This window comes from Lissotriton helveticus, chromosome 2_2 (genome assembly GCF_964261635.1).
Source record: "Lissotriton helveticus chromosome 2_2, aLisHel1.1, whole genome shotgun sequence".
NCBI lineage: Eukaryota > Metazoa > Chordata > Amphibia > Caudata > Salamandridae > Lissotriton > Lissotriton helveticus.
In genome coordinates, this window is record NC_136060.1 from 78,673,186 (window position 1) to 78,689,869 (window position 16,684).

General features: G+C 44.1%; 1 protein-coding gene across 7 annotated transcripts in view; it reads right to left on the minus strand.

Moving 5' to 3' along the window:
• SLC7A2 (solute carrier family 7 member 2) overlaps window positions 1-16,684 on the minus strand; it is a 641,379-nt gene that overhangs the window by 348,697 nt on the left and 275,998 nt on the right. For 2 of the 7 annotated variants that reach the window (XM_078678122.1, XM_078678121.1), the window contains exon 1: window positions 183-462. The exons of the other annotated variants lie outside the window; for them this stretch is intronic. The gene's annotated coding sequence lies outside the window, so the exon portion shown is untranslated. Of the gene's footprint in view, window positions 1-182; window positions 463-16,684 lie in introns of those variants that run through there. 7 annotated transcript variants of the gene reach the window in all.

The following is a 16,684-nucleotide window of genomic DNA, read 5'->3' on the forward strand; positions in this document are numbered from 1 at the left end:
TTATGAACGTCGAGAACCCCATCTCTGCCTTTCAGTTTTTCAAGTTTCCTCTGGCAGCGGTGATTCATCACACAGGGCCTGGAGGCTGTGGCTCCACAACTCTAAATTCACAGGTTACATTCTAAGCCTAGAGGGACATTGCTTCATTTCTCTGAAATGAAAAGCGCAACACAATAACTTACCACACGGCGAGGTGTCGTCTGGGTCGCCTTATCCAAGGGCCCTCTTCCCTCGAAGAATACCGCGAGAGGCACGCGTGTTGATTCACTGTGTTTGCAGTGAACAGACAGTGCCTGGCTGAAAGCGCCCCGAAGAAAGCCCTAAGCCCAGGGCAGCTCTCATAGACAGACAGAAGGGTGGCTGCCTCCTCCAGAAAGGGGACTCCACGCTCGCTGTTGGCTTCTAGTTTTAGCTACACACGAAGTTCCCCTCCCGCAAGCGCGAAGTTCTGCTGTGCAGAGGATACCAGTAGCACATATGACTCCTGTCACAGAAGCAGCGCGGTGCAATACGAGTCCGGCTTATCTTCCCGCCCCCTGGCCGCACCGGCTCTTAAATGGGAGGACCCGGCCGGGACACCTAACATCACAAGACCGAGGATTAAAGGGAAGGGGCCTCGAGTTTCACAGCTGAAACTGGAACGAGCTGGAGGGACAGCTCGAAATGGGGGACACTCTCACACCTTCAATCCCTGTGTTATGCTAGGTAATGAATGGTATGTTAGATTATTGGCACTTGTAGAGCGCACAGCTGGAAATGGTCTGTGGCTGGAAACTCGGGATAGGGACCAGCCTTTCATTCTACCGGTATTTCCCTGGTGTCCGGTAGCTCTTGGCACCAGGTCTTGAAAGCGCAGGGCTGCCTGGTGCCCCTGTCACTTACTATAGCTCCCTGACGGTAATTGTAGTCTATATGGGGCGGTTTCAAGAGGAAATCCTTCAGATCCCTCCCGCCTACCTACACTTCCTAGCAGCCTCTGCCGCTGGGATGCGATTTCAGCTTCTTTCCCCTGTTTCTTTCGCTCATGCACCTTAAATCCCCATTCCGCCTTCCACATCGCGGGACGTGCAAGGGTGGCACCCGGGCAAAGCCTGGGCCGAGGGCAAGCCAATCCGCACATATCAGGGCCAAGGGGAGGCTGGGCCATCCTTTTTTCACCTGACCCCTAGCTTAAGGTCTGCTGTTCCTGCCTTGCGCTGCCAGCTGCCCCTGTGCTGCCTGATGTCCCTGCATCTGCGCTGCCTGCTGCCCCTGAGCTGCTTCTGTTCCTGTGCTGCCTGCTGCCTCTGCCCTTGCTCTGCCTGCTGTCCCTACACTGCCTGCTGCCCCTGCACTTCCTTCTGTCCCGGTCTCTGCACTGCCTGTGGTCCCTGACCCTGCACTTCCCACCCAAGTCCACCTGGACCACCTACTAGGACCACCTATGGAGGTCACTACATAGCACCACTGGTTGGACAATGCCCAGTGCCAGGACCCCAGATCCTCCCACCACCGAGGGTACATCACCAAGTAACTCTTGGGCAAAACAACAGATGCCAAAACAACAGCTCTGTCTTCTCCATCCCAAGATCCACCAAAGTATCCTTCACCTGCCGACACTGTAATTCTCCTGCCACACAACCTACGAACGATCCAGCACCACTCCTGCCCGCAGATAAAGAACACCCCTCAACCACTCCCCTGTAGCCGGCTCAATGCCCGCTCACTTTGCAAACTAACCACAGAAATATCGGACACCATTACCACCCTTTCCAGGGACTTTGCCTTCATCACTGAAATGTGGCTCAATCCCTCTTCGAACCCTACCATCTCCACGACTACTTCTGAAGGCTACAAGATGATACACCGAGACCGCGCCAATAAATAAGGAGGAGACATCACCATCATATTCAAAGAAACCATCAGATGCACCATAACCAACGATGACCCCACACCTCTCATGGAACACCTCAAGTTCCTACTACAAACTGATTCAAAGACCATGATAAGAGACACCCTTGCCTACAGACTCCCGGGACCCCAAGCAAAATTATGCGACGCCATCACCAACCTCATCGCCCCCCAGCAATCGACTATCACCACTACTTCTTACTCGGCAACCTTAACTTCCACATCAACGGCCCCAACGAGTCCAACTTGATCGCCCTCCTGGAGAACCTGGACAACTTCGGCCTCACCCAACTGGTCTGTGAAACCTCGCACAAAGCCAGACACGCACTGACCCGATTTTCACCTCCAGCGACAGAATTAAATTCAGCCACACAACAGAACTTACCTGGACTGACCACACCATTGTACACTTCACCATCTCTGATGCCCAGCACATCATCACCAGGCCTCAGATCTCCTCTCAAAGCAGGTGGAGCAAGGTCACTGAAATTCAGTGGTCACAAGCCCTCACCACAGCACAACCTGAGGCCTCAACAAGCCTCGACCAGCTGCCCAGATCTTCGCTGCCTGAATCGTTGACAGCACCGGCACAACCACCCTACCAAAACCCAAAAAATCAAACAAGACCTCCAAACATGACAGCTGGTACACCCCAGCACTCAAGTCACCAAGCGCAAATGCCACCAACAAGAGAAACAATGGCGCAACACTAAGAACCCCGCCAACAGAGCCACTCACAAAGCGGCCCTCACCAACTACCACTGGCACATCAAAGAAGCCAAGAAAGCAGCCACCTCCACCTACATCGACTCCGCAACCAAACCACACAAAGGAACTCTTAAAAGTAGTCATAGGATTCTCCAACCTGACAGCTATAGAGAACATCACTCACCACTTCAAAGAACTTTGCGACACCCTCTCAGACCACTTCCACAGCAAGATCACCAACATCTACAACAATTTCAACCTCCAATCTGCCACCCTCAACCCCAACAACCTTGACCAACCAATGAACACCAGCCAAATCATTATCACGTGTTCTCCACTCACTGCCCTGACCACCTCAGACAGCATGTCTTCCATCCACTCCAGGGCACCCACTGCCCCTGCTCCCACCAACTCTACAACCTTCCAACAAACCCAATCTGCACACAGCTCACCAGCATCCTCAACACCTCCATCTCCACAGCAACCTTCCCGGACAGATGGAAATATGCAGACGTCTGACCCCTCCTAAACAAAGCCTCCGCTGACCCCAGGGAACTCATTATAGTCCAATTCCCCTGCTCCCCTACCCAGCCAATGTACGTGAGAAAGGCATCAACCAGCAGCTCACTGAATTCCTCGAACAAAACCATCTACTGGATGCATCACCTTCAGGATTCTGTGCCAATAACAGCACTGAGACTGCCACCACAGACGACATCAGAACACTCCTCGACCATGGAGAAACTGTGGCCCTAATCCACCTCTACCTCTCTGTGGTGTTCGACACCGTCTCCCACAACACCCTCATCAACAGACTGTACAACACCGGCATACAGCAAGAAGCCCTCAAGTTGATCGCCACCTTCCATACAGGATGCACACAGAGCATCTGACTGCCTCCCCTCACCTCCACACCCAAAGACATCATATGTGGCATACCACAAGGATCATCCCTCAGCCCCCCCATGTTCAACATCTACATGACCCCCCTAGCAGACGTCTCCAGATCCCACAGCCTCAACATATCTCCTATGCAGACAACACTCAACTGATCCTCTCACTCACCGACGACCCCTCCAATTCCAAATCCAATTTGCGCAATGCCATGACCAACGTAGGCAAATCGATGAGCGACAACTACCTCCAACTCAATTCCTTCAAGAAGAACACCGGTGCATGGGACCACAGCTGGTGGCCGGCAGAACTCAAACCTACACGGACAGACCACACATGCAATCTTGGCCTCATCCTTGACAGCTGACTGACCACAAAATGACAAGTCAACGCAGTTGCCTCCTCCTGCTTCCACACACTTCGCCTGCTCAGTAGAATCTTCAGATAGATCCCAACCAACACCAGAAAGACCATCACTCAGGCCCTCATCACCAGCAGACTCACTCTGGACCTCTCCAAATGAACCCACATCACCCCCCACCAGAGTAACCTACATTGGCTGCCCATCCAGAAGAGATGGCAGTTCAAGATCCTCACGCTACACTACAAATCTATATACAACATAGGACCTGTTTACATCAACCATAAACTGAACTTCCACAAACCCTCTAGACACCTGCGCTCCTCTTCACTCGCCCTCGCACATACCACCTCATCCATCGCAGCCACTTTGGTGGCAGCTCCTTCTCCTACATCACCGACAAGACCTGGAAGGATCTTCCCCTTCAGCTCAGTACAGCCCCCTCTCTGGCAGACTTCAGACAGAGACTTAAGACCTGGCTCTTCGACTGAGACTCAGCTCCCAGATACTCCTGGGAGTGACAGAGTTGCACTTTACAAATGCTGTTTGATTGATTGATTTGAAGAGAGAAAGAGAGGGATGGAGGGGAAAGGCAGAGAGAAAGGGATCAGAGAGGGAGAAGAGAGAGAAAAAGAATGGAATTATGGGAAGAGAAAGATTGTGCAAAGATAAGAAGGGAGAGGGGCTGATTTGGGCATTATCGCTGTCCTGACAGTTTGGCGCAAGGCATGGGGACAGGGCATTGAGTCCCAACTCTCTCAACAGGAGATCTAGGAATAATATAGCATTCTTTATGTGAGCAGATGAGGATTTATTATTGGTGCATCTTGATAACCAACAAACAGTACACAACTATGTGTGCACCCACTTTTCCAGGCTAAAACGCTTTCTAAAAGAGTTGGTAATTTTTTAAGGTCCTCCAGGTCTGCTGAGTGTCTGGGGATATACTGAGAGTGGAATAGACAGAAAAAACTCTGCTAGTTTGTGGTGAAATATATAAGCCATGGGAAGTGGGGAATCAGGTTGTTTGGAACAATGGTGCTTATTGGCCGGGTTTTTACGACATAGGCCGATCAGTATTGACAGTATATTACTAAATGTTATTGAAAGTTACTTCTGAAGCCCCTTTTATTTGCAGAAAATAAAGTACTAGAACGGACCTTTATGGTTTTCAGTGGAAAGCGGGTTCCATCTGCTTCGACAAGGATGGCTGCCCCCAGCCGGTGGTTGGACAAATGAGATGATGTAAAATTATATTTTGGGAATTCTGGGGTTTCACATAATATTAGAAGTACCCAAAACGTTTGCAAAGGATATTATTGTCATCAAGAAGCATATTTTTAACTTTCGGTTAGGTGAATCTATTTTCAATTCTTGGCTTAAATGCTGCATTTAGCAGTAGCAGCCGGCATGGCTGAGGGGGCGGTCAAGGAGGGTGGGGGAGGTCAATAATAAAAAATAAAGAAAATTAAAACCTACATTTCTGCCGGCCTAGGTCCTGCGTCTTCATTGCTCCTGCCTCTGGGAGGAACAGGAAACAGGCAGCCTCCCTCCCGTAAGCCAATCACAACACTCCAGTGGAGCGTTGTGATTGGTCGGGACACCGCCCAGCCAGGGGCTGTAGGGGATGGCATGTTCTCCATGTAGGCTGGAATGTAGGCTGCAATGCAGCCTGCATGGAGAAGTGCAGATGTGCGCATGACTGGTTTGGGCGGCCGAGAGGGCCGACCAAACCAGTAATGCTTACTAACGAGTGGGCAAACCACTCCTGCCCTGCCCAAGCAGCTCCACCCACCCGCCCGCCCGCAATGAGGACAGAAACATAAAATAGTAATAGCCAAAAGTTATTGCCATTTTATGATTTGGCTTTCTCGCACTGTGAGAAAGCAGTGAGGCGACGCTCCTCCGCCCTAGTGGAGGAGCCGCCCCTGGCATTTAGTCATGCTTGCCTTTTCAAAGCACAGGATAAAGCCACACACTAATACTAACAACTTGCTTTCACAAATTAAATTTCTAACCAGAATGGTGGTGTTTCCGAGCTCTGTAAATAACAGATGTCTTTTGTAACCAAAACAATGGCACTCTAATATCTGACCTCAAAAAGGGGTGAGTATGCCTTGTCGAGATTTAAACTAATGACCTCCGGGTCACTGTGGATGGTATTAGTGAACGTTAATTTACTGAGCCATCTAGACATATTTTTTTCATCATTTTACATGCACACATGGTTAATTTAGGTAGAGTAAAAATTGTACTCTACCTCATGTAGGACAAAGAAGGGTTTCACCTTCCCATGGCTGTGTCATTCTAGGACCCTGTGGAAAATATTGCCTCTTAGGGATATATAGTAATCTGCATCAAGTCCATCATCATCACTAACTAAGAAGAGCTGTAGAAGGACAGAAGTGCTCGTTTTAAGTTGTCATTTCATATTTCATCACGAAGAGAAGACTGGGTTCTGAATTCAAGAAAGAAAGTTGAGTCACTGCGAGCTGTCAGACAGGGTAGTAGGAGACTTCAGCCCTGTATGATTTTGTTAATTTATTCCAGATTTCTCATCAGGACCAGTGGCTATAACAACAGCAACCTGCTTCAAAACCTGTCTTGGCATGCTCACAGTGACTGGTGAATGGATGTCATCTAGTCGACAAAATATATCTATGGCCTCCACAACACAAAACGTTTCTAAGATAGATAGGTGGCTTCTGTTATAAAGATGACTTGTGTTTCATAATAGAAGTAACATCTTTATTCAAGCGTATCCCGGTCAGTATTATCAGCGGACGCAGCCGCCAGACAGCTCTTTCCATCCACAATGTTAAACCAGCACCCAGTTCCAAACGGCCCAACAATCAACATTCAATTGATAACAACACACATGGCACGGGTAGTACCAGAGGACATGGCACGAGTAGTACCAGAGCCAGCGCGAGTTGTACTCGAGCCAGATCTTGCGGAAGAAGAAGATCTGGCTCGAGATTTATCTAGACACAACATTTCTCCTCCCCTTATAATAACACAAAATAAACTATATACACAATATATAAAAATATGTATACATATAACTTATGAAATTAAGCAATATATTAGGAATGCACATAAGTAATGTAATCATCGAATTTCTTTGGTTTGGTGCAATTGCGTTTAGATCGTGGAGTGATATGATCTCTCCTTCCTTCTATAATATTGTCTTGCGAGTCCAAGCACACCATTTTATCATGTATCTCAGTACCCAATACATTTCTTTCACTAGAAGTTCCTGCTACTTCATTTCTAGATGTATCAATGTCATCATCAATCCAATCATAGTTCTTCTTTGTAGGTTGTGAAATAAAATTGCCTTTAAACAATGCAATTCTATTTGCATTCCATACTTTCCCATCGCTCAATAGAGCGGAATTACATAGAACTTTGATAACCTTGAGAGGTGAGGAATACTTACTTTCACCTTTTTGAACAATCCTACCTTTTTTTACTTTGACAATGTCACCAACTTTTAAGGCAAAACCTTTTTTATTCTTACTTAAATCTTTCCAATGCTCTTGTTTACTCTCAAGAGATAGTCTTACATCTTTGGCTGACCAATTAATCTTCTCAGTGCAACTTAGCCAACCCATGCTATCCTTAGTACGAGGGGAACGGCCTTTCATCAATTCGAAAGGTGAATACCCTGTAGAGTCACATTTTGTTATTCTGTAAGCGCAAACAGTTTTTCTTAACTCATCTTCCCAGTCTTTATTGTTGCTATTGCATAAGACAATAATTCCTTTTATAACTCTATTAAAGCGTTCTACGCTACCATTGCCTTCTGGGTGATAAATTGAGGTAGTTCTGTGTGTAATACCTGAATCAATTATGAATTGTCCACCATTGTCAGAAACAAGGTCTTTAGGGAGGCATTCTCTGCTAAAAACATCACCTAAGAATATCAAAACATTTTCCGAATCAGCTTTTTCAACCACTTTATACTCTGACCATTTAGAACAATGATCAACAATGACAATGATGTATTTTTGCAAATCATCATATCCTTTAATTGGCCCAAATATGTCTACTCCCACTCTTTCCCACGGCATATAGGGAACTATAATGGGGTGTGGTTTAGGTGTACATGTGGTCAAAGTTTTTTCGGAATTAATGCAATCGCAACATTCTCGCACCACTTTCTCTATGTCTCTATCAACGCCAGGCCACCAATAATTATATTTAATCCTATTCTTAGTTTTTACAATACCTAAATGTCCTTCATGACAGAGATTTATGACCTTTTCCCTAAAGATTGAAGGTGGAATCAACTTGCCACCTGTAAGTAACAGACCATTTTCAAAAGACAATTCATGTCTCACTTCCCAGAATGGTTTTAAACTTTTGTCTAGATTATGTTTCATAGGCCACCCTTTTTCAATAAATTGACAAACTTCCTGAATTTCATGGTCAGTAGCTATGCTATTAATCCATTCCTTATGAGTTACACTCTTGATTTCACCGTTGAAGATGCTAGCAACAAACCAATCACCCCACTCTTTTTCACCACTGTCTATAACAGGAAGGGGGCTCCTGCTTAGGAAACCAGCAATTCGATTGCGGACACCTGGCACGTACACCACATCATAAACAAAATTTAACAATTGTGCAGAAAAAACTTGATATCCTGGGTGACACAATATCAAGACCAGAAGATGTGAGAACTTTAGTTAATGGTTTGTGGTCTGTTCTAAATGTAACACATGTGCCCCAAATGAATTGTTTGAAATGTTTGAGACCCCACAAACAGCCTAGTTCTTCTCTTTCTATAACTGAGTAATTTTCTTCGTTGCAGTTAAAGCTCTAGAGGCGAAAGCTACTATACACTCTGAGCTATCTCTTTGCAATTGTGAAAAAAACTGCTCCAAGGCCTTTTCCACTAGCATCTGTTGTGATGAAGCTCTTAAGCTTAGGGTCAAATCCTTTTAATGCAGGTGGAGAACAAATATCTTTTTTAATTCTTTCCATTCCTACTTGACACTCATCAGACCACTGAAAACTCTTCCCTTTTTTCATTAATTGTCTAATGCAATACATCTTCTCCGCAAATTATTAACAAATTTGGAATAGTATTCTGCAAGCCCTAAGAAAGATCTGACATCGTTTTTATGTTGTGGGGTGGGAGCCTTGAGAATGGCGTCTACTAAGTCATATTTGGGACTAATAACATGCTTACTGGTTTCGTGGCCCAGATATGTTACACTTTTCTTTGCGATCTTGTACTTGGACTTCTCAGCAGTCAGATCTTTATTATCTAAAACTTGTAAAACCTTCATCAATAGGTTATCATGTTCTACTTTATGTTTGCCTATCACAAGAATGTCATCTTGAAAGAATAATACATCTTTGATACCTTTAAAAATGGTGAACATTATGCGCTGAAACATGGCAGCAGCAGATGCTAACCCGAATGGTACCCTTTTGAACTGAAATAACCCAAATGCTGTTATGAATGCTGTTAAGTGTCTACTCTCTATCTGGAGAGGAACCTGGTGGTAGGCCGAAGTTAAATCGATAGTGGAAAACCATTCCATGTCCCTTGTGGATGAGAGGAGTTCTGTAATTTTTGCCAGGGGAAAGACATCAATAAAAATATTTTTGTTTAATTCCCTGAGGTCCACACATAAACAAATTTTGCCATTGGCCTTTCGTGCGACCACCAAAGGTGCGACCCAATCAGAGGATTCTATGCCCTCAATTATATTCCTATCTATGAGCTTGTGAATTTCATTTTGTACTTCATCTCTGACACTCAAAGGAACATTCCTCACTTTGTGGATGCAAGGTTTTGCATTATGTTTTAGGATCATTTTGTGTGAGAATCCTTTTAATTCCCCCACATTTCCAGAAAACACTTTAGGAAATTCTACATAAATGTTAACACAATTGTCTTGCTCGATACATAATACTGGATCTGAACTATTAGGGTCAAGAAGTATCCCAAGGTCACCCTGATCCCACCAGCCTAAAACACTCAGTCCCACTTTAGAGACGTAAAGTTTGCAAAAGGCAGATCTACCTTTGAATTCGAATTTAAGTTTTCGAAACCCAACTAAATCAATGGGTTCACCAGTATAACTAACTGGGTGAATATCAGGTGTATCTAGGCTATGACCTATTTTTGAGGTAAACAGATCCTCCCATTTCATTTTATTGATGATAGTGTATGGCGAGCCTGAATCAGCAGTTAGTGTAACAATAACACCACCAACAGTTATATCACAACCTGTTTTTTTCCTTATCTTACCCTGGTTAGAAGATTCATCATCACTAATACAACATTCAATGTCTTCAAAATTGTCTTCTTCATTGTCATCGGTTGCATCACACTCATCAACGATACACTTTACAGTTTTAATATTCTTGCAAGCAAGTGCAAAATGTCCAGACATTTTACAGTAGGCGCACCTCTGGCCAAGTGCTGGACATTTCCTATCATTTGCAAGGTGTGAAGTACTACCACACCGGAAGCAGAGACTTTTAACCATATTAGGTCTTGGGTTGGTTTCTTTCATTTTACTTTTCCCTTTGAAGCTTGGTTTGAATTTGCTTTTTTCTGGATTTTGGTGTTGAGTAGGAACTCTTACAATTTTGATTACTTCTTCACTGTTGTCACTTTTGGATTTGTTAATAACAGTTTTCGCACATCTGGAGGTTAATTCAGCTTTTGAAATTATTGCAGAAATCTCCTTTAGACTTGAATCACCGTTGATCCATAGTTTATCCTGCAAATTCTGATTATTACAATGCATAACCAATTGGTCACGAATCAATTCTTCCTCAAAAGCGCCAAAATTACATGACAATGCAAGTCTTCTAAATGAAGCAATATAATGCTCAATTTTTTCATTGGCTTCCTGCTTCCTATGGTAAAAATTAAACCTGTGTACTGCCTTACATACAGTAGGTGCAAAATAATTGTTAAGATCATCAAAAGCACGTGTAAAAACATTTTCATCACTTCCACCACTGGCCTTTTTTTCAATTCTATTATAGACCCTTAATCCACCTGGACCAAGACAGTGTAGGAGTATTTTTATTTTTACGTCAACCCTCCCAGCAAATCACAAACCACATGAGAAGCGGATTGTACTTGTGTTTTAGAACGCACCAGGAACACCTGCGTGGCCTTCCCTGTCATGACGTGTTTGGCCAGTAAGCGTTGGTTAAACGTGTGCCAAGGGGTTGAGAAATGTCCTGGCTCTTGATTGGAGGGCAGGATGAAGAGTGAGTGGGGGTGGGCGGCGTGTTAAGAAAGCAAAGCCTTTGATAGACTGCTGGTGTATTTCCCAACCAGCGGAGGCACTGATTGTGATCCGGGAACAGTTAATTCAAGAAGGAAAAATCACTAAATGACTCATGTGATGTTTTGCTCAATGAAATAATAAACCAAGCTGAGCTCTTGGGTAAACCAAGAGAGTATGAAAGTCCACCCTTTTACGTTCATCCTATGTAGAACCTTTTCAACTTGAATCTTCTTAAATGTCTCACCTTAAGTTACACAGGCATTTGAGAACAGGTGTAAGGGACTAGCAGAAACATCTTCAATATATTGAGAGAAACGTTTGTTTTCAAGAAGCCATAAATACACCATGTTCTCTAAAACTGTGCATGAGAATGCGGCATCTCACAAACACAAGACTAAAACCAACGAGTGTTATTGTCACCATTTGTGTTTTTAACCAGAATGCATGTGGGCAATACCTTTAGCACAATTGTAGGCTACTAATAGACACCTCCCCAAAACTTTGAGTAAAACATATCGCTTCTTAAAAAGCCATAAAGATTATAAGAACATGGTTTCTCGGCCCTTACCTTCCCACAAACACAAGATTAATACCCTTCATGTCTTCCAGCGGAATGTAAGTGGGGCAAGAATAAAGGTTGATTTAATCCAACTACATTCCATCAGCTATGTGTTTTTTTCAAAGATGCTTTAATAATGCTGAGTTCCATGAATGGGTGTGATTCAGATGGGCAGTGTGGGGAGACATCTTTATGGAGCGAAATAAAGTTTGTTTGCAAACTTCAGCAGTTCCTCATATGCAAGAAACTGTGGGCTACTGCCAGGAAATGGCATATGATCCCAAGGACATCACAAACAGGGTAGAAGGTAATTCATCCTGACATAACGGTGCACAACCGATGGCACTATGTACCCCCTGGTGCCATAATTCAATAAATTCTCCAAAATCTCAGAAACACCCTCATTGACATATCTGAGTAAGTGAACAATTATTGTAACCACATATCACATTCGAAGTCTAATATATTTACAAAAAATCCATTTATTTTATAAAAACTCCTTGTGCGCCGCATAGTTTAAAAAGATTAACTTGTCAATTTGATATTCAAATTCTATCATATGCGATGGAAGTGACAGAGGATCATGTCAGACTAAGATGAATCCTTTGTATTACAAAATTTGGCAGAAATAGAGACAAAACATATTTCACAGGTAAATTCCCACTTTATCAAGACTAAAAAATATTATAGTTATTGAAGTTAAAAAAGGAATGTACACACATTATCTTGATAACAGAACCCAAGGAAAAAATCAATTAATACAAAGAGAAAATGCAAAGTTACACATGAAAAAGAAAATAATAGTTAATACCTTGAAGCTCAGTACACTTCAACCTGAGTATATATAACCAATTGTTTAATTAACTTAATTATTGTAGCCAAATTAAATATAGATTCTGAAGCAGGTATATATATGTGCAGTTTGGGACGTTTGTATGGAGGTTTTAAAAAAGAACAGCAGTAGAGTCCTATTACGCCCCACCAGCTCTATGAATGCATGCCAGCAATACCACAACCCAGATTTATATATATATATAAATTCACTGAAACAATCCAAAGGTTACAGAGATGTTATAGTCAGGCTGACATTTCACTTGCACAAAACATGTGAAATTTAGCAGCATTAGTTACCTGAACTAACAATGATGTATGACCCGCAATGCACTGCTTATGACCGCGCATATTACATCACTCATGACATGATCAGTGACACCACTGATGACATCATTAAGTGAGTGTAAGTATTTTAAAGAGTTAATGGGTACCCTCTGCTTGACTTGCGAAGCGCTCTGATACTCGCAAGAGTCTTGTCCACGCTATATAAAACCATCAAAATAAATAAATAAATAAATAAACATATATACTGTGTGATAATACTTCTCACATATATTATGAGAGTGGCTGTGTGACTGTATGTTCCCTTGTGTGTATGAATGTGTGAGTGGTTGTATTGGGTGTATAAGTGGGTGTGTGAGGAGCTGTGTGGGTGAGTAAGATACCTTGTGAGTGACTATTTTTGGCGAGTGAGTGGGTGTCTATCAAATGGGTATCATGTATTACTCCTAGATGGGGCTATGCTTACTTGTCTAGTCATGCCCCCCCATATGTGTTCAACATTATTAAAAATTCATCAACCACCGAATTCAGGTCGCACACTCATCAGCCAATGTTCTCAAAATGGGCTGACAAAGGTATCACTGAAAAATTGTGAGGTGGGTTAGAAAGTGCCTCAGATAAGCACCATCCGTAGAGCTACTGGTTGGTACTAACCAGTTTGCTCACTCTGTCATCATCAGCACTTTCTTGACAGAAAAGGAATGTAACCTAACTCCTAAACTAATATGAAAACATAAGAGGTGAAAAAGTAAGGTGTAAATAATGGTGTCATCTATCTGCCATCTAAGCCCCGCAATTTGAAAAAGAGTAAGCTGAACTCCGTATTAAAAAGAGCTATGAACATCTAACCCACATATTTATAATCCTTGACTAGTGTTTACACCCAATTAAAAAAAACGCCATGTTTAGATAATATTAACCTGAATGGCCAACATGTTTCATTGCCCAAAAAATTTGCGGCAATTTCATCAGGTCACGGGGACACATCTCCACCTCAATAGTATACAGGACCTGCAATGGTTGATAAAAACAGAGAAGAAAGAACAGTGCCAGAGACGAAAGAAAGACATATTTACAAAAAGTTTAAATAAGTTAGCAGTTTCAATTTTTAAATAAGCCACAAGTTTATATCATATGTTGATGATAAAGCATAGTTACCAAGTGGTTGCCAGGTGGACGCCTACCAGCAACTCACCGGTGAGTTGCTGCTAACTTATTTAAAAAAAATTTAAATATGTCTTTCTTTTGTTTCTGACACTATCCTTCCTTCTCTGTTGTTGATCCATGGGTCCACAGCGAATTACGGCAAAACTGAATAAAAAAAAATGCTTATAATGCCCAGCCGGGACCCAGTGGCAGCCCCCTCACCATATCTGGGGGGATCAGGGTATTCCTATCCGGCACTCATTTCTTTACTTTTTACATTTGTTGTGGGTCCTAGCATCGGGGAGAATCCCAAGATGGCCGCCAACACTTCCTGGTTAAAGCTTCGTAGGATCTGCAAGTCAACTGCAAGGATCCGCAGTACCCAGATATCTATATTTTTCAGCCATAAATATTTCAACAAGCATTAGCATAGCCAATAGGTCTCGTGTCTGGGACCTTATAAGTGTTTAGCAACGCAACAGTTGATGTTGTTGCACCAGGGATATTGTGCTGCATAACTAAATACTTATAAGGTCCCAAATGCGAGACCTATTGGCCATGCCAATGCTTGTTCCTCTTGGCTTTTATATGGACACTGGATTTGTTTGCACAATTTATTGTAAAGCTAAAGCTGGTGCGTATGACTAGCTCGCACACAAAGTGTAAATAACCTGAGTGTATTTCACACGTTGATTTATTTCAAATTTATTGAAGACTAAGAAAAAAGCTGACGCTCATCTATCAAGCACTGGCGTTGCCAATAGGTCTCGCAGTAGGAAAGTTGGAGCTATTACAATTGCAAATAACAATGCATTTTATTTTTGTTTTCATTTTAAAAACATAAAGGGCTTTGTCATTTACAAAACCAATAGCTCCAACTTTCCTACTGCGAGACCTATTGTGCACTGCACAGTGTGGGTGAAAGTTGCGTTGCGTGTGTGAGTGGCGTTGCGTGTGTGAGTGGCGTTGCGTGTGTGAGTGGCGTTGCGTGTGTGAGTGGCGTTGCGTGTGTGAGTGGCATTGCGTGTGTGAGTGGCGTTGCGTGTGTGAGTGGTGTTGCGTGTGTGAGTGGCGTTGCGTGTGTGAGTGGCGTTGCGTGTGTGAGTGGCGTTGCGTGTGAGTGGCGTTGCATGTGTGAGTGGCGTTGCGTGTGTGAGTGGCGTTGCGTGTGTGAGTGGCGTTGCGTGTGTGAGTGGCGTTGCGTGTGTGAGTGGCGTTGCGTGTGTGAGTGGCGTTGCGTGTGTGAGTGGCATTGCGTGTGTGAGTGGCGTTGCATGGATGAGTGGCGTATGACTAGCTCGCACACAAAGTGTAAATAACCTGAGTGTATTTCACACGTTGATTTATTTCAAATTTATTGAAGACTAAGAAAAAAGCTTACGCTCATCTATCAAGCACTGGCGTTGCCAATAGGTCTCGCAGTAGGAAAGTTGGAGCTATTACAATTGCAAATAACAATGCCTTTTATTTTTGTTTTCATTTTAAAAACATAAAGGGCTTTGTCATTTACAAAACCAATAGCTCCAACTTTCCTACTGCGAGACCTATTGTGCCCTGCACAGTGTGGGTGAAAGTTGCGTTGCGTGTGTGAGTGGCGTTGCGTGTGTGAGTGGCGTTGCGTGTGTGAGTGGCGTTGCGTGTGTGAGTGGCGTTGCGTGTGTGAGTGGCGTTGCGTGTGTGAGTGGCGTTGCATGTGTGAGTGGCGTTGCGTGTGTGAGTGGCATTGCGTGTGTGAGTGGTGTTGCGTGTGTGAGTGGTGTTGCGTGTGTGAGTGGCGTTGCGTGTGTGAGTGGCGTTGCGTGTGTGAGTGGCGTTGCGTGTGAGTGGCGTTGCATGTGTGAGTGGCATTGCGTGTGTGAGTGGCGTTGTGTGTGTGAGTGGCGTTGCGTGTGTGAGTGGGGTTGCGTGTGTGAGTGGCATTGTGTGTGTGAGTGGCGTTGCATGTGTGAGTGGCATTGCGTGTGTGAGTGGCGTTGCGTGTGTGAGTGGCGTTGCGTGTGTGAGTGGCGTTGCGTGTGTGAGTGGCGTTGCGTGTGTGAGTGGCATTGCGTGTGTGAGTGGCGTTGCATGGATGAGTGGCGTTGCGTCGATGAGTGGGGTTGCGTGGATGAGTGGGGTTGCGTGGATGAGTTGCGTTGCGTGTGTGAGTGGTGTTGTTTGGGTGAGTGGCGTTGCGTGGGTGAGTGTGGTGTTGCGTGGATGATAGCGGGCTTTCGTGGGTGTGAGTGGCGTTGCGTGTCTGTAAGTGTTGCTGTGTGGGTGAAAGTGGCACAGAGCCTTTGATGTGGCCACTTACTGATTAGCATTATTAAAATCTGCATGAAAATGTATTTTATTATTACTATTTATTCTTTGCCAAGCACTCATCACTGATCTGGGCAGCAGTCAAAGTGCATAAATAAAAGTAAGTGAACTCTGATCCTGGGGGATTTTGGTAGATGTTTACGTACAGACATACACAATACAACGCACATACCTTAAATGGAAAATATAAATGCAACTTACCTTTATCTGTCGGGGAAAAAAAATTGGGTAGGAAAACTAGTTTGGTTAATGCAATCACTTTAGGCCCCTGCATGCTACAAGCGGGAACGCATTTTTAGTTTGAAGAATGTGATAAGCTGAAGGAGGAGGGGGTGCGAGGGATGAGGGAACACGGCCTGGGGGAAGCTGGCTGGGGAGGGGGAGGAGAAATGCAAGGAAGTTAGGGGAGGAGAAGCCGAGAAGCCGCAGAGCGCA